Source organism: Cricetulus griseus, chromosome 2 (assembly GCF_003668045.3).
Source record: "Cricetulus griseus strain 17A/GY chromosome 2, alternate assembly CriGri-PICRH-1.0, whole genome shotgun sequence".
Taxonomy (NCBI): Eukaryota; Metazoa; Chordata; class Mammalia; order Rodentia; family Cricetidae; genus Cricetulus; species Cricetulus griseus.
Genome location: NC_048595.1, coordinates 33,088,655 through 33,110,078, shown reverse-complemented (window position 1 = coordinate 33,110,078; position 21,424 = coordinate 33,088,655).

Sequence of the window (21,424 nt, the reverse complement as noted above, 5' to 3'; positions counted from 1 at the left end):
TTACATTATAGTTGCCATTTGCTCTGTGCCCTGCCTGCCTCTTCTGGAATGAAGCACTAATTTCCCTGGCCCACAGACCCCAGTAGGAGGTGAGAGCAGGCCCTGCCAACTGGCTCTGAGTACCAGCTAGTGGGGGGAAACCACTCATGGGGAAATCAGGAGGCCTTTATTTAATTTCACTTCGACACTGAGTTTCTGTGCTAATCAACTCAGCCAAGCCACTTAGCCTCTCTAGATGTGTCTTCTTCACTGCCAATGGCCCAGACTGTCTGGTGTGAATTTTGCAGCCCATTGGTTCTAAATAAACAAACAAGGGAAGAGTGAAGGTTTAGAAAAGAAGATGAAGATTATTAATGTCAAATGGAGAAAAAAAAAAGTTCAGTCCTAAAAACAGATTTGACTCTTTCAAACTGGATGAAGAAACAGCAAACCTCAAAGATTGGGAGGAGGAGTAAGGGCTGGAGTTAGACAAGTTCATTACAGCATACGTCTCATCAAGAGAGATAGTTGGATCTGTCCACAACTTCTACCGCCCAACGAAGCACATTTGTTTGATCCATGGACCTTTGTTCTCTGCTTTGGTCTGAGCATTTATGTCCAAAATTCAGACATTGAACTGCTGGCCCCAGGGGTGATATTAGTTCCTGGGGCCAGCATGAGGACACAACTGGAATCCAAGCTCTTAGAGACTCCAGAATGCTAGTTAGCTAGGGACACTATTATGAGGACATTGTTAAGAAGGTGTTATCTGTGACTGAGGAAGAAGCCCAAACTAGACACACTCTGCTCTATGTCTGGATTGTGATTGTCCCAGCCTCCAGAACTATAAACAATTTCTGTTGTATACAGAATTAGTCAAACAGTTAAAATGGACTAAGTATCCTCTGTGGGCAGACCAGTGGGGACCTATCCAAGGACTGCCCGACAACCAATGATGGAAGCAAAGGTGAGATGAGCTAGATTAGATGGGAACTTGAACTGAGAAATATGACAGGAACTTGGAGGCAGAGAAGCCATAGCATGGGAAAGTCCAGAGACTGAGCCTGTGCAGCCAGTGACCAAGCAGAGAAACCAAAGGAAGATTTAGCATCAGTGAATTCAGCAAAGCAAGCAGGTGGGTGGAAACAGTGGGAAAGACATTGTCGGATACAGGATTTTTTTTGTGTGTGTGTGTCTAGAATATGTAAAGAACTTGTGCAACTTAATAACAAGAAAACAACTAAAATATTTGAACAGATACTGTATCAGGGAAGACACCTGAATGTCTGGTGGGTACCTACAAAGATTCTTTGGGAGACTCCACTATTGGCAGTTAATGGTCAGGTAGTGGTGGTGGGGTAGGGAAGCCAGTTTCTCCTGAGATGTAGCCACTAGTCAGTTGCCAATAAGTGCTCCAGTATTTAATCTAGTAACTAAGCCTATACTCACGCACATGCCACCAGCCCTAATTAAACTTGGTAGGTCATACACACAAGAAAGAGATATAAAGTCAGGCATGGTGGTGTACACCTTTAGACCCAGGACCCCGGAGGCAGAAACAAGAGGATCTCTGTAAGTTCAAGGCTAGTGTGGTTTATACAGTTAGAGTTCCAGAACAGCTGGGGCTACACAGAGAAATTCTGACTTGAAAAAAAAAGTAGCAGAGGAAAAAGGAACTTGTTGAGAAACAGTAGTTCAGTGGAATTGGGGGTAAGAGAGGTTAATGGGATACATATGATCAAAACACATTATATAGAGATATAAAGTTGTCAAAGGAGAAATAAAAAATGTTTACTAGAACATTTATTTATTCTTTGACAAAAATCAGTGTACTTTGATCATTTGCACCTCCAACATCCCAAACATAGCTAAAAGTCCCTCTCTCCCATTCATGTTTTCTTCCTTCCTTCCTTCCTTCCTTCCTTCCTTCCTTCCTTCCTTCCTTTCCTTCTTTCTTTTGGGGGTAACTCAGTGAGGATAATTAGTGCTGCTTATTGGAATGTTGGAAAGTTGACTGATTTTGTTGGCTTGCCCTTGTGCAGGTAACCATAGCTACAGTGAGTTCCCGGGTACAATAGTCATGTCACTTTCAGAAGACAGTGTATCACAGCACACCTCCCCACTCTCTAGCTCTTACATTCTCTCCACATACCCTACTGAAAAGTTCCATGAGCCTTGGGGAGAAGGGTGATCTAGATGTCCCTGAACACTCAGTAGTCACCTATTATCAGCATTCTGACCAGTTACGAGTGTCTGCATTAACTGCTGACCACTACAGACAGACGCTTGCTTCTCTGGCCAAGGTTGAGAACCTCCATAATCTCTGTATAAACACAAATACTTAGAAGGTTGTTTGGCAACATGTCCATTTAGTAAGATAGCAAGACAGTAGGTCATGCCTTCTCTCTCTCCATCCCATACCAATGACCTCCCTAGCCCTGGATTTTTAGTATCAGGCGTGAATACCTTCCTATGGAACAAGGTCTCAAATCCAAGGCAAAAACAGTTGGTTACCCCTATAACTTTCATGCCACTATTGCACCATGGGTACATCTCGCCAGTCAGTGTTGTAGCATGAAGGTTTCACTATGGGGTAATATCATTGATGGTTCTTCTACTCCCAGGATCCACAAAGCACCTTCAGGTGCTAGGATAGCTACCCAGCAGGGAGGGTATTTTCTGGTCAATTCCAGTTTGATTTCTCTATGTACTGAAACCAAAGAGTGTTGTGTCTTTAGCAATAGGATCTTACCACATGAATAACCATAGCAATGACAATAGCTTGTATTGTTTTGGTGCCTTCTGGGTCCTCAATGATCAATAACTTGTAGGGAGGTATCCCAACCCTGGCACTAAGATTTTCATTTTAAAAAACCTCTATCATCTTGGGGAAGCACTGTCCATGCATGCAGGCACTTGTGCTCACATTCCTTTTCTTCTTAATGATATTTCCTAATTAGCTAACAAAGTAGGGGGTTTCTATAAGGGCTTTTTGTACATCCTTAGCTTACCCCCTCATCTCCTCTGTTCCCCCACCTCATCTAACACATTTGTTTGTTTGTTTTTGTTGCTGTTTTGTGACAATATCCCTCTATACATAGCCATGGCTGTCCCAGAACTCGCTATGTGGACCAGGCTGGCCTTGAGCTCACAGAGATCTATCTGCCTGTCTCTGCCTCCCAAGTTCTGGAATTAAAGATATGTGCCACCACATCTGGCCTAAACACAATTTTAAAGTATCTTTTTTTAGGGAGCTGGAGAGATGTCTCCATGGTTATGAGCACTAGCTGCTCTTCCAGAAGACCTGGGTTTGATTCCCAGCGCTCACACGGTAGCTCACAAATATTTGAAACTCCAATTTCAGGAGATCTGACTCCTTCTTTTGGCTTCTGCAGGCACCAGGCATGCACTGATTCATAGACATACATGCAGGCAAAACACTCATCCACATAAAATAAATGAATTTTGCAGAAAATATTTATCTCTTGAAAATTTACGTTTATTATTAGCTATATTCATTTTATATGTATGAGTATGTAGCTGCACCATGTGTGCAGTGTCATAGAGGTCAAAAGAGGATGTTTGTCCCCTGGATGTTGGAGGGATGGATGGTTGTGAGCTATCATTGGGATGATAGGAACTGAATCTGGTCCCTTTGTAAGAGCAATGAGTGCTCCTAACCACAGAACCATCACTCCAGTCCTTAAAAAAGAATTTAAAAAAAAAAAAAAAAGATTCTTAACATTATTGCTCATTAGAAAACTGTAGACTTAAGCCACAATGAAACACCACCACACCATGTATCTATGGAATGGCCACAAAACAAACACTGTCCTTGAGTTCAACCAGGAAGTGGGAAATACTCTCAGCCCTTTAAACTGGTAATGTTTTCAAAGTCCTAATGCAACACATTTGAAAGTGTTTCCTGTGTTCATCTAATCAAACATTTAGGAATCATATCTATCTAGCTGGAAACTACTTATCACCCATTTCTGAACAGGGCCACAGATCTTATCCTCGGGAAAGGATAAGGATAATTGCTTAAGGATCTTGATGTTAGTTGGGACTTCTGCTATTTAGAACTTGCCATATTAAGACCTAGATATGTTCAACTTCCTGGTTATGGAGGGATTGAATTCCCCAACATTAGCCTCCCTTCATCCCTGAGGGCCATTGTGAGCATGTCTTCATAATACCTCTGGGATCTCTCTTTGTGCCCCATGCATATGCTTATACTAATGCTCTCTGACTGAGTCAGCATGAATGGCTGGACATTTGTTTTTTGCCAACTAACAGCTTTTCACTAGAAATGGTCAGTCAGAGTTCAAGTTCATGACTCAGGATCAGGCTAAAATGAGACTTAGGATCCTGGCCACGGAAGACGTAACTCCAACTACTACTCAGATTATGTGTAGCACCCGTGTGGTCAGGACATATTGTCAAATAAAGAAATGAGTGGAAACTGGATTAAACAAGAGGAGTCTATTCTTGGCTTCAGGTGGCTCAGCAGGTGTTATCAGGAATGGGGAAGTGGGTCTCACCTGGATCTCCTGACCTCTGCCAGCCATGCTCAGGCTTCCTGCCACCCATCAAACAAGGGCTTTCTATCCTCTTCTGTACTATTGCACAGCAGGGGTCTCCCTGGCAACAGCCTCGGGAAAACAAGAGCCCACTTCTATTTCTCTCAAATGTTACAACTTCTTGCTTTTCCTTGGTTCTAATTTGGTTCAGGGCCAAAATTTTGACTGGACAAAATCCATCAACTCTGTTCCTGGTTCTGTAGAGTGGGCTGCTTCCTAGAGCAGCAGTTTTCAGCCTGTGGGGCGGGATCCTTTGGAGGGTCAAATGACCCTTTCACAGAGGTTGCCTAAGACCATTGGAAAACACAGATAGTTACATTACAGTTCACAACAGTAGAAAATTTACAGTTATGAAGTAGCAACAAAAATCATTTTATGGTCGGAGGTCACCACAACATGAGGAACTGTATTAAAGGGCCACAGCATTAGGAAGGTTGAGAACCACTGTCCTAGAGAAATGTTTCAGAATCACTGGTTCAGAATATTATTGGTGGGACCATGGAATGGTATTGTTTTAAAGTGTTTCATATATATATATATATATATATATATATATATATATATATATATGTTCAATTCTTAGGACCCACATGTTAACTCACAACCATCTATAAATCCAGTTCCAAGGAATCCAGGACCATCTTCTGACCTCTGTGGGAATCAGGCATGCATGTGGTGCACAGACATACATGCAGACAAAACATTCATATACCATACAAATAAATAAATCACTGGGCATGGTGGTACACACCTTTAATCCCAGTATTTATGCAGGTGGGTCTCTATCCAGGCTAGACTGGTCTACATAATGAGTTCCAGGACAACCAGAGTTACCTAGTGAGACCCTGTCTCAAAAATCCAATTTGTCGATTAATTCTGAGTTCAAGCCCTGGGATCCACATGGTAAAAGGAGTCAACTTCCACAGGTTGTCCTCTGATTTCTATGTGCACACTGTGGTGCAGTGTTTGTGCAAACACACGCAATACATAGTATATAGCCCCAAATGAATATGCCATACTGATAAGTGGGAACTCTACACTTACTAGAATATGCACACATATGAACACACACACACACACACACACACACACTCACACACACACCCACACTCACACTCTCACTCATACTAATTTAAGCCCCCAATAAGGAATTCCCAGCCCCCTGTGACCTGGCTCCAGGGTGCTATGCAGCCTCACTGCTAACCCCAAACACATGGCCTTGGAAATCACTCCATGTCTTCAGGCACACTCAAGTCACTCATGACTAAGTCTTTGCAAAATCATGTCCTACTATATGTTCTCCCTCCTCCACCCAGAGTACTTCTACACACCCTGCATGGCCCAACTAAATGCTGCTCTCTCTGGGCAGCCTCCCCCATCATTTGCCCCCAAAGCAGGTGGGACACTTTGCTGTAAGTCCCCCATCTGCCAAGCCATCCATAAGCATTTCACAAGCTTACATCCATTTGCTGCTCTGTGTACACCTTTGCAGAAACCTTTGAGATGACAATCACAGTGATGACAAAGGTCATGATGATGATGAAGGTAGTATTGACCAATGGACAGGAGTGATGACAAGGATGGTGATGGAAAATATATCCGGGGCAAAGTCCACTCCGTGCCTCTTCCTGTGCAGCCACACTTGGAGGTCCTCTCAGCCCTCTGTGCACTCAACTTCTTGTTATAAGGTCCTCTTCAACAAGAACCCTGGAGAGTCTGGGCTCTGGTGCCTAAACCAGAGCCCATTCTCCTGATTTGCATAGTTTGCAGAAGCCTCTGACTTCAGAGCTGCACACTCCCACATACTCCCTGCTCAAACCTTCCTAAGTAATCCCTAGCCAAGCCGGTCTCCTGTTTCCATGGCCTTAGGATCTGGGTTGCTTCCAGTTTTTAGCTATTACAAATAAAGTTACTATAAATATTCATATAGGAGCTTGTGTAATGCTTCAACTTCCCTTGAACAAACAGCTAGGAGTGGAATGACTGCATCATTATATAAATATATATACATATATATATACATATATAGCTATATTTATATATACACTAGATAGATGATACATACATACATACATACATACATACATACATACATACATACATACGTATACATAATACATAGAGAGTATATCTGTACACCACATGACTGCCTGGTGCCCACAGAGGCCAGAAGACGACATCAGATTCCCTGGAACTGGAGTTACAGATGGTGTGAGCCACCACATGAGTGCTGGAAATTAAACTCCAGTCCTCTGAAAGAGCAGACAGAAACCTTCAGACTTTGACAGTACATGTGCCAGATCATAAACACCAGCATCCATAAAAACTCCAGTTGCCTCACTTGTTCTTTAGCAATCGGTATGGTCACTCTTTTAATTTTGGACATTCTAATAGAGGTGCAATGTCATCACATTCTAGTATGTGGCGGGGAGGCTGCTGATGTGTGTGCAAACATGTGTATATATGTGGTGTGTATGCATGTGTGTGGTGTATGTCTGCATGTACATAGGTACATGTGCCCATGTGTGTAGAGTCCTCAAATTGACATCACTGTAACCCTCAATCACTCCTCACATATTTTTTGAGACTAGGTTTTCTCACTAAGCCTGAAACTTACTGTTTCAGATAAGCTGGCTGTCCAGCAAACTCCGGAGCTCCCATCCCCTCAGAGCTGAAATTACATGCACCATGTATTCCCATGGGTACAGGGATCCAAACTTAGAATCTCATGTTTGCACAGCAAACCCTTTACCCACTGAGCTCTCCCAGTCCCAAATTCTAGTTGTGGGGTTTTTTGGGGGGCGGGGGTTGTTTCATTTTGTTTTTGTTTGTTTGTTTGTTTGTTTTTGTTTTTCGAGGCAGTTTCTCTGTATTGCTTTGGAGCCTATCCTGGTACTCGCTCTGGAGACCAGGCTGGCCTCGAACTCACAGAGATCCACCTGCCTCTGCCTCCCGAGTGCTGGGATTAAAGGCATGCGCCACCAACGCCCAGCTCCAGCCCCCTTTTTTATCTTATATGTATGGGTGTTTTGCCTTTATGTATGTCTGGGCACCACATATGTGCCTGGTGCCCACGGAGGCCAGAAACTGGAGTTACATATGGTTGTGAGTCACCATTTAGGCACTGGGAATCAAATCTCAGTCTCTTGCAATAACAAGTGCTCTTAACCTCTGAGCCATCTCTCCAGCTCCTAGCATTGATTTATTTATTGTTGGTTGATCAACTAACTGATTTTTTTTTTTTTGAGATGTTGTCTCTTGTAGCCCAGTCTGGCCTTGAGCTAACTATAAAGTCAAGGATGATTTTGAAATTTGAACTCTTCATCTTCCCAAATGCTGGAGTCACAGTTCTCCCAGTTTGGTTAAGAATCCATCTGTTTTCTTGGTGAAGTGTATGTTCGAATCTTTGCCCATATTTTAATTACATTTTTTGTTTTCTTAGTACCAACTTGTAATGACTTTTTCTATATTTTGAAACAAATCTCTTGCCAGATGACTATTTTCTGTTTGTGATTCATCTTTTTCTCATTCTTAGCAATGTGTTCTTGAGAGCAACAAGTTTTAATTTTTATGAAATTAAATTTATTGATTTCTATCTTTTTGGGTGTGCTAAGTTATCTCAGCAATTTCATCAGTTTGATATTTAGATCTTACACATATTTTATCAGATTTATTCCTAAATATTTCATTTTGACCATGTCATGTGCGTGCGTGCATGCGTGCGTGCGTGTCTGTGTCTGTGTCTGTGTCTGTGTCTGTGTCTGTGTGTGGTATATGATATGTGGGCAGGTTTGTGTGTGAGTGACAGCACCTGTCTACATGGCTGGTGGTCAGAGGACAAACTCAGGTGTCTTTGGTTTCTACTTTGTGTGAGGCAGGGACTCTGTTGCTCACAGTTGTGTATACCAGGCTACCCCAAAAGCTTCCATAGATTCTCCTTTCTCTACTTCCCATCCCAGTAGGGGTACTAGGATTTGTGCTCAACTGAACCTGGCTTTCCTATGGGTGCTGGGGATTTGAATTCAGATCCTCATGCTTGCAGCACTTTACCTAATAACCATCTCCCTAGCCCCTAAATATTTCATTTTTCAGATACATTTTTTAATTTTTAAATTGTTTATAAGTGTGTGTGTCTACATGTGGGTATGTGTAGGTGCCCACAGATGCCAGACCCCTGGAGCTGAAGTTACAGTCGTGAGCCACCTGGTATGGGTGCTGGGAGCTGAACTCAGGTCTTCTGGAAGAGCAGCCACTTCTCTTAACCACCAAGTAATCTCTCTCCACCTGCTAAATATTTCATTTTGTTATAGCATTGTCTACTGGTTCTGCCATCTGTGTCTGTTATTGTTTTGTTTAAAAAGAAGAAAAGAGAAATATTGAGACAGACATATTGACTATAAGTTTATTATAAGGACCTGCAGAATGGGGAGACTAAGAAGAGGAACAGGGTAATGGCTGACCGCCATGGCCGGTCGCCATAGAGAGACAAAGCGGGGAAACAGAGAGACAGGAGACAGGAGACAGAGAGAGAGAGAGAGAGAGAGAGAGAGAGAGAGAGAGAGAGAGAGAGAGAGAGAGAGCGTAAAGGTGCAGGGGCCTATCTTTTAAAGGGGTCCTCTGCACCTGCGTGCAGACTTCTTTCCCATGGAACCTTGGGCTGACCAGGGTATTGCCTGAGTGGATTCCACCAGGTAACAGGGGCAGGCCAGCATAATGCCTGAACCTTTCAGTGTCATTTCTAGAGCAGTGTCTATAAATTGATATTTTCTTTTCTCTTCACAGGTGTGTGTGGATCAGAATGCAACTCTGTGAAGTCAGTTCTGTCCACCCCCTGAGGTCCCCTGGCTTGCATAGAAAGTGCCTTTTCCATTGAACCATCTCAAGGCTGTGGGTAGTGTTCTCTTTGACTCTTTATTCTTGGGAGCTGCTGATTGGAAGCCAGACACTTGTCCATTTTAGTACATTGGGTGCTTCATGTGTTTGTGTTTCTATAAAGAATATTGAGTTTCATTCTGAGGATAAAGTTACTTGGAGACGGTTTGATCTTTTGGTTAAATGTGGCTGGAGCTGAATTTCCATAAAGCTACTTCCTGACCTGTCCAAAGGAAACTCCAATTCAATTCCCTAAACTCTAAAAGGCAATCCAAATATCCAGGACTATAGGAGGATTCCCAGTGGTTAAATAAAAGCCAGTATCTCCCCCCAACCCCCCACCTCCACAAGAACTTGTGAAACTGGTTCTCCAGACCAAAGGAAGTCATTTCCCTGACCTCTGGCAGAAGGGGCTATGCTACCGGTGGTTCCTATTAGCATATCAAAGCTTATGCTGGCCTCTGGGCTCCCTCAATATCACAAGTTCCTGTTACATTATTTCAAAATCCTTGCTCACCTCCTAGCCCTCCTCACCTCCTCCCCTACCCTAAACTCCCTCTAGCTCACAGCTTCCCTCCTGCAGCTACTCATTCTCCCTATAACCCTGCTATTCTTGCTATGTTTCCTCTCTCTCCCTCTGTGTTCCCCTCCCTCCCTCCCTCCCCCTTCTCTCTGTGCTCTGCTCCTGCTTTTTTCTGTGTTTTCTCTTTTCTCTCTCCCCCATCACTCCCCCTCTCTCACTAACAGCCCTGGCCACGTCCAGGCTACTTTCTCTCTCTGCTCTGGACTCTTTCAGATACCTCTAGCTGTCCTCCCTGTCATACCTCCAATAAAACCTCCCCTTAACCATACCATGGAGCAGCCATGTACGCCAGTTATCCCCACCTCTCAGCCAAGGCCCTTTTTAGGAATTCTCACCCTTGCCCCTTGAGCTAAGAAGCTTTCTCTCTGGCTCTCAAAAGCAAGCTCTACTTTTCCAGCATCGTGTGAGTTCTAAGTGCTTCCCTGTTGTCTTTTTGGGTGGGCCTTTCCTGGCCTCAGGTAGTATCCATTGACAATACTCAACTGAATGCCCAACCTTCTCCTCTTCCTGTGTATCTCTAGTCTTTGTAGCTCGCCTTTCCCCAGTGCACTGCCTTTAGACTTTCCATCATTGGCTTCCCTGACTCCCAGGTATGTCTTACCCAAGGAGAACCATGACCTTTGATGGGTTTCCCAATGATAAGTCAGTCCTGGGACTCGCCTTGTTTTCCTTCCTTTCTTCTGTAGATCATGGTTCGTTGCCTAATTGGAATTGTCTGGAGTGCCACTCCTTTGGCCTGTTTTGTTGTTTAAACCGTTTCAGATAGGAGTGTAAGCCTGGTTTTACACCACCCCGGCCAGAGGTTCATGGCCCCAGCACTGGTTGACAAGTGTCAGGGTTGGCTCTGAGCTACAGCCACGAGGATTTTGGGGTTTTGTGGTTTTGTTTTCTGTTTTGCTTCTTTCCTCCTGCTCAGCATTTGGCACACTTGACTCCAAGGACTGGAGGGATCAGCCCCACTGTGCTCTGAAGCTGTCAGGCACTGAGTCCTAACAGGCCAGTAGTCAGACGAAAGAGACCATCAGCACGGCCATGGGAAGCCAGGCCTACCACTTCTCATAGTGGCACTAGAAGAACCATCTGGAGGCCTGCCCAACTCCTCCCCAGCATCCTCCTTTGCTCGGGATGTGCTCAGCTGACAGCTTCAACCTCATCACCTACCACCAACAAGAAAAACAACTTTTTTTTTTTAAAGCAGTTACCATTTGCCAGACTCTGAGTTACCTGCTAAGAATTTGGAGCTAGGAGAGGTAATGAATCTTGCCCAGTGATGGGCTACAAAGGAGAAGAACTGGGAGGATTAGACACTTAACCTCCAGAGTCCTGTGGCTGGCAGGCTAAGAATGAGTCCTGGGAACCTTCTTAGCCTCTGCTTCTCGTCCTTCACTTCAGTCTGGAATTCAGATTTCAATTCTGGCATGCCTTTGCCTCTGGCCCTGAAACTCTATCCTGAGTCTGCTAGAAGTGAGGGACAGCATAGTAGGTGCACTATACATAGACTTTGTAAACAGACAGACCCAAGTTCAAATTCTGTTTTGTTGTTGTTTGTTTTGCTTTTGTTTATTTTGTTTGTTTGGTTGGTTGGTTTTGGTTTTTTGAGACAGGGTTTCTCTGTGTAGCTTTGGAGCCTATCCTGGCACTCGCTCTGGAGACCAGGCTGGCCTCGAACTCACAGAGATCGCCTGCCTCTGCCTTCTGAGTGCTGGGATTAAAGGCATGCGCCACCAATGCCCGGCCTTGTTTGTTTGTTTTGAGGCAGAGTTTCTCTGTGTAGCCCTGGCTGTCCTGTCCTGGCACTTACTCTATAGACCAGGCTGGCCTCGAAATCACAGAGATCTGCCTGTCTTTGCTTCCCAAATGTTCAGATCAAATCCTACTTTCTAACCGTATGACTTGGAGCAAATCACTTATTTCTTACTGAGCTGCCAGAATCAATTCCATAGATTGGGGTAGTAGCATTGCTTTGTGGGATTAACGAGAAATTCAAATAAGATAATATTTAAAGTGTTCACTTCCACATCAGTGTTCAACAGTCCGTATCAAGATTTCAAATGTGGGGCTGGAGAGATGGCTCAGAGGTTAAGAGCACTGACTGCTCTTCCAGAGGTCCTGAGTTCAATTCCCAGCAACCACATGGTGTCTCACAACCATCCGTTATGAGATCTTGTGCCCTCTTCTGGTGTGCAGATATATATGGAAGCATAATGTATATATAATAAATAAATAAATCTTAAAAAAAATTTCAAATGTCCAATTAGAAGGAGTTTGGGATCTGGAAATAGGCTCCGGTGATAGAATGCTTGTCTAACACACATGAGAACCCAAATTCAATCCCCAGTACTGTATAAATCAAGAGTGACAGCACGTGGCATTAATCTAAGCATTTGGGAGCTGGAGGCTGGAGGATCAGGAGTTCAAGATCACTCCTCAACTACATATCAGTTGGAGGCCAGCCAGAGCTATTTAAGACCCTGTCTCAAAGGGGAAAAAACAGATGAGGCTAGAGATGGAGAGATGGTCCTGAAGTTAAAAACACTGGCTGCTCTTCCAGAGGACCAGACCTCTTCCAGCACCCATGAGGCAGTTCATGACCTTCTGTAACTCCATTTCTAGGGAGCCAAATTGCCTTTTCTGGCTTTCCTGGGCACCAGGCACACATATAGTACATAAACATACATGTAAGCAAAATCCCCACACATAAAATAATTAAAAGAAGAAAGAGAGGTGGGTCTGGGAGGCATTGTCCTGGGAAGAGTGATGCTTTGGAAATATCGCAGAGAATGCTGCCTTTCTGGGACCTGAAGTCAAGAGAAACTATTTTGTCAGAGTGCATCTTTAGGGATTGTGGCAAAGCCTAGTTGGCCTGGGGGGAAGAAACATCCAACATCAGCCTCTTCTAGCCTTCCAGTCGGGAGAAGGAGACAGCAGCTTCAGCCTTCTCTCACTGCCCCGTCTCACCTGAAGGAGGAAAAACCCTGAAAACGCAAGGAAAGTTCAGCCAGGAGCTCAGCCTCACCCTAGGACTAAGACACAGCTGTACAGTACCTCCCCTTGCCTTACACCTCGCTGCCACACTCTCAAGACCTATTTTATTATACTGCATTTCTTTTATCAAGTACACTTGATAATTTTCAGCAGCAGCAAATCCTAACACACACCAAAGGCCAAATAAATTTGGAGGAACACAACTATTGGAACCAGAATCAGATATGACAGAGTGCTGGAAGTATCAGACCGGGAACTTAAAACAGTGTTAATTAATAGACCCAGGAATGTCATGGAAGAGTAGACATCAATGTAAGAACAAACTAGCAATGTAAGCAGAGTGACAGGAATGCTAAGACAGAAGTTAAAGAAAGAGTAAGGAGAAAGAAAGAAAGAAAGAAAGAAAGAAAGAAAGAAAGAAAGAAAGAAAGAAAGAGAGTAAGAAGCAGGCATGGTAGAACACTCACAAGCACCAGGGAGGCAGAGGCAGGAGGATCATGACTTCAAGGGTTACATAGAGTTCCAGGTCAGCCTTGATTATATAAGCAAAACCCTACCTCAAAAAGTAAATTAAAAAGCCAGGCGGTGGTGTCGCACATCTTTAATCCCAGCACTCAGAAGGCAGAGGCAGGTGGATCTCTGTGAGTTCAAGGTCAGCCTGGTCTACAGATCGAGTCCCAGGACAGCCCCTCCAACCTGGTTTTCTATGTCTGGCATAGTTTCCTTCAAAAATGGTGAGGAGGTAAAGGCAGAAAGATAAGAAGTCTATTCCCAATTACACCAGTATGTTTGGCCCAGCTGGGGTGGCGGTGGCACACGCCTTTTAACCTCAGTACTTAGGAGGGAGAGTCAGGTGGATCTTTGTGAGTTCGAGGCCAGCCTGGTCTACACAGAAAGTTCCAGGACAGCTAGGGCTTCACACACACACACACACACACACACACACACACACACACACACACACACACAAAACCCTGTCTGGAAAAGCAAACAAAACAAATAGTGGAATGAGAAATTTAAAAATTACCATTTAGATATATGGCTTTGAGAAAGAGTTGCATTTTGGACAGTGCTTTGGTAAAGGTTTTGAGTAGATATCTCACAACAGATGTAGGAAAGTTAAAGCCTGAGTACACTTGAGCTCCTGAGGAACAAACTGAGGTGAGAGGAGAAGAGAAGAATTAAGATGGAGAGAAAAGGACATCACGTTGGACCATCTGGATGGCAGGATCTCTAGACATTCTAAAACTTTTGTAATCTACTCTTAAGAGTGGTTAGGTGTGGAAAAACCAAACCAACCAAACAGACAAAACACAAAAACAAAGCAAAAAGAATGCTTGAGGAAAATTGGGTTTGGTGGCACACACTTTGAATCCCAACACTCAGGAGGCAGAGACAGGTAGTTCAAGGCCCAGGCTGGTTTACAAATAAAGTTCCAGGACAGCCAGGGCTACACAGAGAAATCTTGTTTGGAAAAAAACAAACAAACAAACAAAAAAGAATGTTTTGGGGAGTGATATTTCTGTATGAAACTCAAGATCTTATTTCATCCCATTTGGGTCATTGTGGTCCAGGACACAGTGAACATGCTCTCTCTGTTGGATGGAGACTACATGGGTATGAAGCTGAGCCTGTGGGGATTAGCAGGCTTCTCTTGCACAGAGGAGTGTCTTCTCTCATGTTAACATGTCTTTGGTTTCTAGAGACTCCATTCGCATGAGTCTGAGTGAGAAGCCTTCTCTAGAGGCATAGAGTACAAACCCAAACAACTGAACACAGCCACCTTGGACCCTGAGGCATGAAAGGAAATTTCACTTCCATCTACAGGGACAGTAAAAGCTTCTCCTCAATAATCCCCTCTAGCCAACATTTAGGCTTTAATATTTTGTTGTTTCAAGACAGGGTCTCACTATGTAGTCCTGGCTGTCCTGGAACTTGCTCGGTAGACTAGGCTGGCCTCAAACTCACATCGATCCATCTGCCTCTCGAGTGCTGGGATTAAAGGTATGTCACTAGTCCCAGCCTACTTTTATTATAATTTTTAAAAATTTTAGATGCTAACATTTTTTTAGTTAGGTCCTATGTTTAAGGTTTTCAAGGCCTAGGGTTCTACAACTCCTCGGTTCTTTGATTTTAAGAATCCGAGGGTTAGCCAAGTCCATGGGCACACCTTTAATCCCAGCACTAAGGAGGCAGAGGTAGGCAGATCTCTGTGAGTTTGAGGCCTGCCTGGTCTACAGAGTTCTAGTGAGTTCTAGAAGAGCCAGGGCTATATAGTAAGCCCCTATCAAAACAATAATAATAATAATAATAATAATAATAATAATAATAATCCAAGAGAAAACATCCAACTACTGTCATTTCCTGTTACATCCTGGCACTGTGCCAGGCACTTTACAAGTTTCAATCTTTTTTTGTTTGTTTTTGTTTTTTTGTTTGTTTGTTTTTCAAGATAGGGTTTCTCTGTGTAGCTTTGGAGCCTATCCTGGCTCTCGCTCTGGAGACCAGGCTGGCCTCGAACTCACAGAGATCCACCTGCCTCTGCCTCCCGAGTGCTGGGTTTAAAGGCGTGCGCCACCAACGCCCGGTTACAAGTTTCAATCTTACTTAAACTGTTATGCCAGTTTCAAGGAACTCTAAACAGACCTCCACAAGGAGCTGACTGTCCCAATGCAAAGGCAAAGGTTTCTTTATTGTTCAAGTTAGCAGGGACCTCTACTCTCAGAAGAGGTAGGGGTCCCTAACAATAACTGAGGGGGGAGTTTATAGGCCAAGACCATAAGGCTGAGAGCCACAAGATTACAAAGATTCCAAGGTTACTCAAGGTTGTACAAAGTATAAAGCAAAGCAAAAACTATATATTTTGGCAAGATACAATTGAGCAAGATAGGGCAGGGACATGGGGTCGTGGGGGCATGAGTTTGCCAATTACCCCTGGGTGGAGGGGGTGAAAGGAGGGGGATTTTTACAACTGACAATTAGTGGTTATCTGGTTTTCTTTAGAACAAAGGAATGTTGACACAGATGTTGGTGGGGTAACTCCCGTTTTCTGAGAGCTGGGTTTAGGCTCCCTGGTTAGGGGGTCAAATTCTTTCCACCATCAGATGTTCCCTTTTCTTTGTATAGTTTCAGCAGCCCAAGTTTTTAAACTTTTATTGATTTTAATTTTTGGTCCTTCAAAGACAATGAGATACACACTATTATCCCTGTGTCAGTTCCAGAAGCAGGAATGAAGTAGGCAATTCACATTTACACTACCTTTCCCCTGCTGACATTCCAAAGAAGCATCTCCCTGAGGCTGGGTCCTTTAGTTTTTTTTGTTGTTGTTGTTTTAAAGTGTGTCTCTGTGTGTGTGTGTGTCTGTGTGAGTGTACATGTGTGTACGTGTGTGTATGTGTGTGAGTGTGTGTGTGTGTGTGTGTGTGTGTGTGTGTGTGTGTGTGGTGTTGGTGGAGGTCGGAGGACACATGGCAGCTGTGTTGGTTATGTCGTTCTGAAATAAATAGGTTGTGCTGTGTTAAATGTTTGTCTCCATTAACTGGGAATTCTTCTATTACAGATTAAACTAGAGTCAACCCATGGACGTAGCTCTCATTCCCTGGACCCAAAAGTCAGGCAAGCTCACGAGACATGTTTATAGTATGGATAACCAGTTAGCCAATGAGCTGCAGGGAGTGAGCTCTAGTGTCCTCCTAAATAGATCATCATCCTGGGGTTGGCAAAGTGGGCATGTTCCTAAAGTCACCCAAGCAGGTGAAGCCTAGCCAGAGTTATCCTCACATGAGCCTACAGCCAAAAGTAAGACAGACTGAAGTCCCTGTCTGGAGCAGATGGCAACTGGAATCCAAATGAGGAGCCTGAGGGGAGTTCATGAGGGAGGCCACAGAGCAAAACAAATGTCCCAGGTGTGAATGACTCATCTTTGCAAGTAGCCATTAAAAAAAAAGAAAAAAAAAAAAGTGGAGGTCAGTGCATACGTGTGTAAAAGTCAGGTGTCCTCAGCCCTGTGCCTGAGATTCTCACTTCAGTGACCCAGCTGACACTCTTCATGACTGTGAAAGCTCCAGGCCTGACCTTTAGCCTGGTTCCGAGGTGTGGGCTCCTGGGGATGGTCCACAGATACAGCTGCATCTCACTCTGAGCATCTTCAAACCCAAAGTCCAGGAGTTCCTGCTTGCCCCGGCCACAGGCAGATACCCTCCTGACCTCAGTGGAGCCAGCTCTACAGCCCAGCCACCCACTCGAGCCACAGCAGTCTCCACTGAGACAGACCCCATGCTGTTACGTCTCACCCGTTCTCCACCCAACTTCCACATGACTGTTCTAAACTGCAAAGCTGTTTACACACACACACACACACATCGATCAGTTCCTCCAATGGCTACCCATTGCCAGTTCCTCAGTTCCTCAGTTACCCTTGGTGACTCAACCTCCACTCCCTGTGCACTCTTGAACCTCACCTGTGTTCCCTCCACGACAAACAGCAGCTCACACCTTTGTGCCTTTGCCTTCCCTGTCTTTCAAGTCCCTGCTCATTCTTCAATCAGCCTTCCACTGGCCACACCCTGGTTTTATAAAACTGTACACGCAATATGATGGTGGCAATAATAATGTTGTATTGGAGTTGTTTGGCTATGCTGTTTCTCGGGGTGAGGACATATTGTCCTGCTAGCTGTACTTGTGCCTGACTCTTAGTCCCTATACGTCACTATGTGTCTGATGGATAAGGGAGGAAGGAATAAAAGGCTATCAGTACCAGGTGACTGGAGGCAGGAACGGACTTAGGGGTTGCAGTGGGCAAGGGACCCTGATGAAAGAAAAGAACAGACAAAGCATGAAGACGCAGAGCCGGCTCCAGGAGGGAGGCGAGGAAGCTGCCAAGAGTTCCTTTGCCCTCAGCTCTCTGCAGGGGTCCATCCTGTACCTGAGCTCTGTGCTCTAAAATCCCCGGAATCCTGGTCATTTCCTCGTGTTTGTTGCTTCTGCTACCCTGTGAGGAAGTGATCCCTGACCCTGTCCTTAGGAAGAGCCACTCGGACCTTACCCAAGACAATTGTCCTCCGGGTGGTCTGGGGATGGAAAAGTGGGCCGCACAATTTGCTTCCACCCTGAGCACCAGGGCCTTGCAGGGTCAGGGTATAGGAAGAGATAGGGAAAAGAGGGACCAGGAAGCCTCAAAGACTTGTGGCTGGACCAGTGGGCCCTGAAGCAGATGTTTGACTCCCAGGGTGAGTTTCCTGTCCCAGCCCTCTTGTTCTTAGTCATACTCCAGGTGACAAAGCATTTTAAGCTCAGAGGAGTTGAAGGAAAGGGACTGAAAGCCCTGGGGTGGGCAGAAAGAGACCTACTACCTATTTGCACCTTATTCACAAGACCTAAGAGAGGCCTGGCACCTGCTGGGATCCAGAAACAACTGGAATAGAGGAAAAGCAGACCTCATCCTATTGGACTTAGGCATTCCACAACAAGAAGTCCTGGGTCTCACCTGAGAACTGTTGGCTGGTATTGTTTGAGAGTGGCCCAAGCAACACTGTTATATTGACAGCTCACAGCTATCATTTAGCTGCAACCCCCTCAGCAAGGCATTCATTCCCCTTGAGACTTGGCCCCAATAGCTAGGTGCAGCCTTGCCCCTCACTGTCTCATGAAACAGCTCCTTGTTCCATGAAACACATTCAGGTCCCCTCCACTTGCGGGGTAGGTGTTTGGTTTGTTTGATTTTTTTTTTAAGATTCATTTATTTTTATTTTATGTGCATTGGTGTTTTGCCTCCATGTATGTCTGTGTGAGGGTGTCAGCTTCCCTGGTGTTATTCTTTTGTTTAAAAAGAAGAAAAGAGAAATATTGAGACAGACATATTGACTATAAGTTTATTATAAGGCCCGGTAGAATGGGGAGACTAAGAAGAGGAACAGGGTAATGGCTGACCGCCATGGCCGGTCGCCATAGAGAGACAGAGCGGGGAAACAGAGAGAGGGGACAGAGAGCAGGAACAGGGGGAGAGAGAGAGAGAGAGGGCAAAGAGAGAGAGAGAAAGGTGCAGGGGCCTATCTTTTAAAGGGGTCCTCTGCACCTGTGTGCAGACTTCTTTCCCATGGAACCTTGGGCTGACCAGGGTATTGCCTGAGTGGATTCCACCAGGTAACAGGGGCAGGCCAGCATAATGCCTGAACCTTTCATTCCCACCTCTACTTATTATTAAAAAAAGGTGGGTGTTTAGACATGGCAGGTTAAGGAATAAGGGCGTCGACTTCTTAAGACTGCTTCCTGCTGACATGGGGGGCGTTGACCATCTTTGGGGGACCCGAGAAGGTTGGGGTGCTGCCACGTCCTGGGGAAGCTGGTTGTTTCATTGTAGTCCAGGCTGTATGGAACTCCCTGGCGCCTCTTAGACCTGGCAAGATGTTGACAGAGCAGAAGACAAGGTTGAGATTAGAAAAAAAAATTTTCTTAGGTCCTGTCACTTGAGGGGAAGATTGTAAGATGAGGGAGGGGTTCCCGAGGTGTCCCAAGATGAGTGAAGGGAATTTGGGACCAGGGAAAGATTGAATATTACCTGGAGTGAATCTGACCTGTTTGGATCTGATTCAGCTCCCTGGAACTTACAAGAATCCTTAGAGTTTGTGGAAACATAAGTATTAGACACATTAGTAGCATATTCATGTTAGAAGCAACTTGGCTAAAAGCATTACCATTTTAAAACAGACAGATTTTTTTTTGACAATGAAAAGTATCATAATCTTGACCTTGTAGTTATGATCATATAGTGGTATTGTTGAACTTTACTATGAACAGTAGCATGAGAAATAGAGAAATCAGGAACATATTTTATTCTTTTTAATGTCTTAACTCATTTTATCATCATTTAAGCCTTTTTATCCTCAGGCCTTTATAACTACATTCTTAGACTTTTATACATCTTAGACTTTCCTATCTTTACATAGATAAACCCTAAAATACCTGTTACTGGAATGTTTTGCTTTAAGCTGGCAAGACTATCAGTCGTCAAAAGCATCAGAGTTCTTGAGAAGGATAAGATTTTACCTGAATCAATGATTAAAGAATAACAGAGACTTGCCAGCAGGCTGCATGGACAGCCATCCCCAAGGTGCTCCATCCATAGTAGTGGGCTGCAGGACACCTGCCTTCTTGCTGATAACTTTCGACCTGTGGATTAGAGACTTTGGGAAGACTCGCCTACCGTTGGCCCAAGCAACGCCGGGAAAGTCGATTCCGTTGTCCTCTTGTCCATGGTCTGGAATACTTTGTACCAGTTGAGGTGAAGGGCAGGGTTGCTCAGTGACCAGCGTTGTCACTGAGATGAAGTTTCTTCAGTGCCCAGTCTTCTCGGAGGAAATGGGGTGGGGCCAGCAGCTGGCCTATCTCTCTGTTACAAAAAGCTTTTTAACAAAACATTTTAAATGCCATATTCTCTAGATCTCTGAGCATTTGAGGGCTGTCTGTTTAGTATCTTAGCAGTTAAGTTTGCCTTTAGTTAGAGAAAAAATACTTTTTTGTAATAAAAGCTGTACCTTTGTAAACGGCTTACAGGATAAACTGAGTGGTATACATATTTTGTTAATTTGAATAGACTTTAAATGTTTATCATCATTTAAAGATATATAGCAATTTAGAAATATGAGACTTAATAGTTTAATTTAAGTTGTATATAGAGCTAGATAAGTATAAAGTTAAATTACAGGTACAGAGATAAGCAGGACTGGATAACAGTAAAGGGGGAGTCAGATTGTAATCTCTGATCCGTACATTGTAGCAAACAGACAGGAGATTTAAAGAGACAGAGTAGATTTAAACAGAGGGCCCTGGAAAGGCACAGTATTTAGTAAACAAGCCATGAACAACAGAGCCAGTGAACTTCTTTCCCATGGAACCTTGGGCTGACCAGGGTATTGCCTGAGTGGATTCCACCAGGTAACAGGGGCAGGCCAGCATAATGCCTGAACCTTTCACCTGGAACTGGAGTTACAGTTGTGAGCCACCATGTGGGTGCTAGGAATTGAACTCAGGTCCTCTGGAAGAGCAGTAAGTGCTCTTAACCACTGAGCCATCTCTGTAGCTCTGCTTTTGTTTTCTTAAGACAAGGTTTCTCTGTGTGGTCCTGGCTGTCCTGGAATTCACCCTGTGGACCAGGTTGACCACAAACTCAGAGATCTGCCTGCCTCTGCCTCCTGAGTACTGGGATTAAAGGTGTGCGCCACTACTGCCTGGCTTCAGGTTCCCTTCTTACCAATGTGTCACATAAGTAGTCTCTCTGCCTCTCACCCTGTCCACAGGTTCGAGGCCCAGCCTCAGAGCTGCCTTCTCAGGGCAGAACTCTTCTTGTCACTGTGAGTCTCCCAGCACTTCCCATCACTCGGCTCATAAGGCATCTGCCACTCTGCCTGTAATTATTTAATAACCCCAG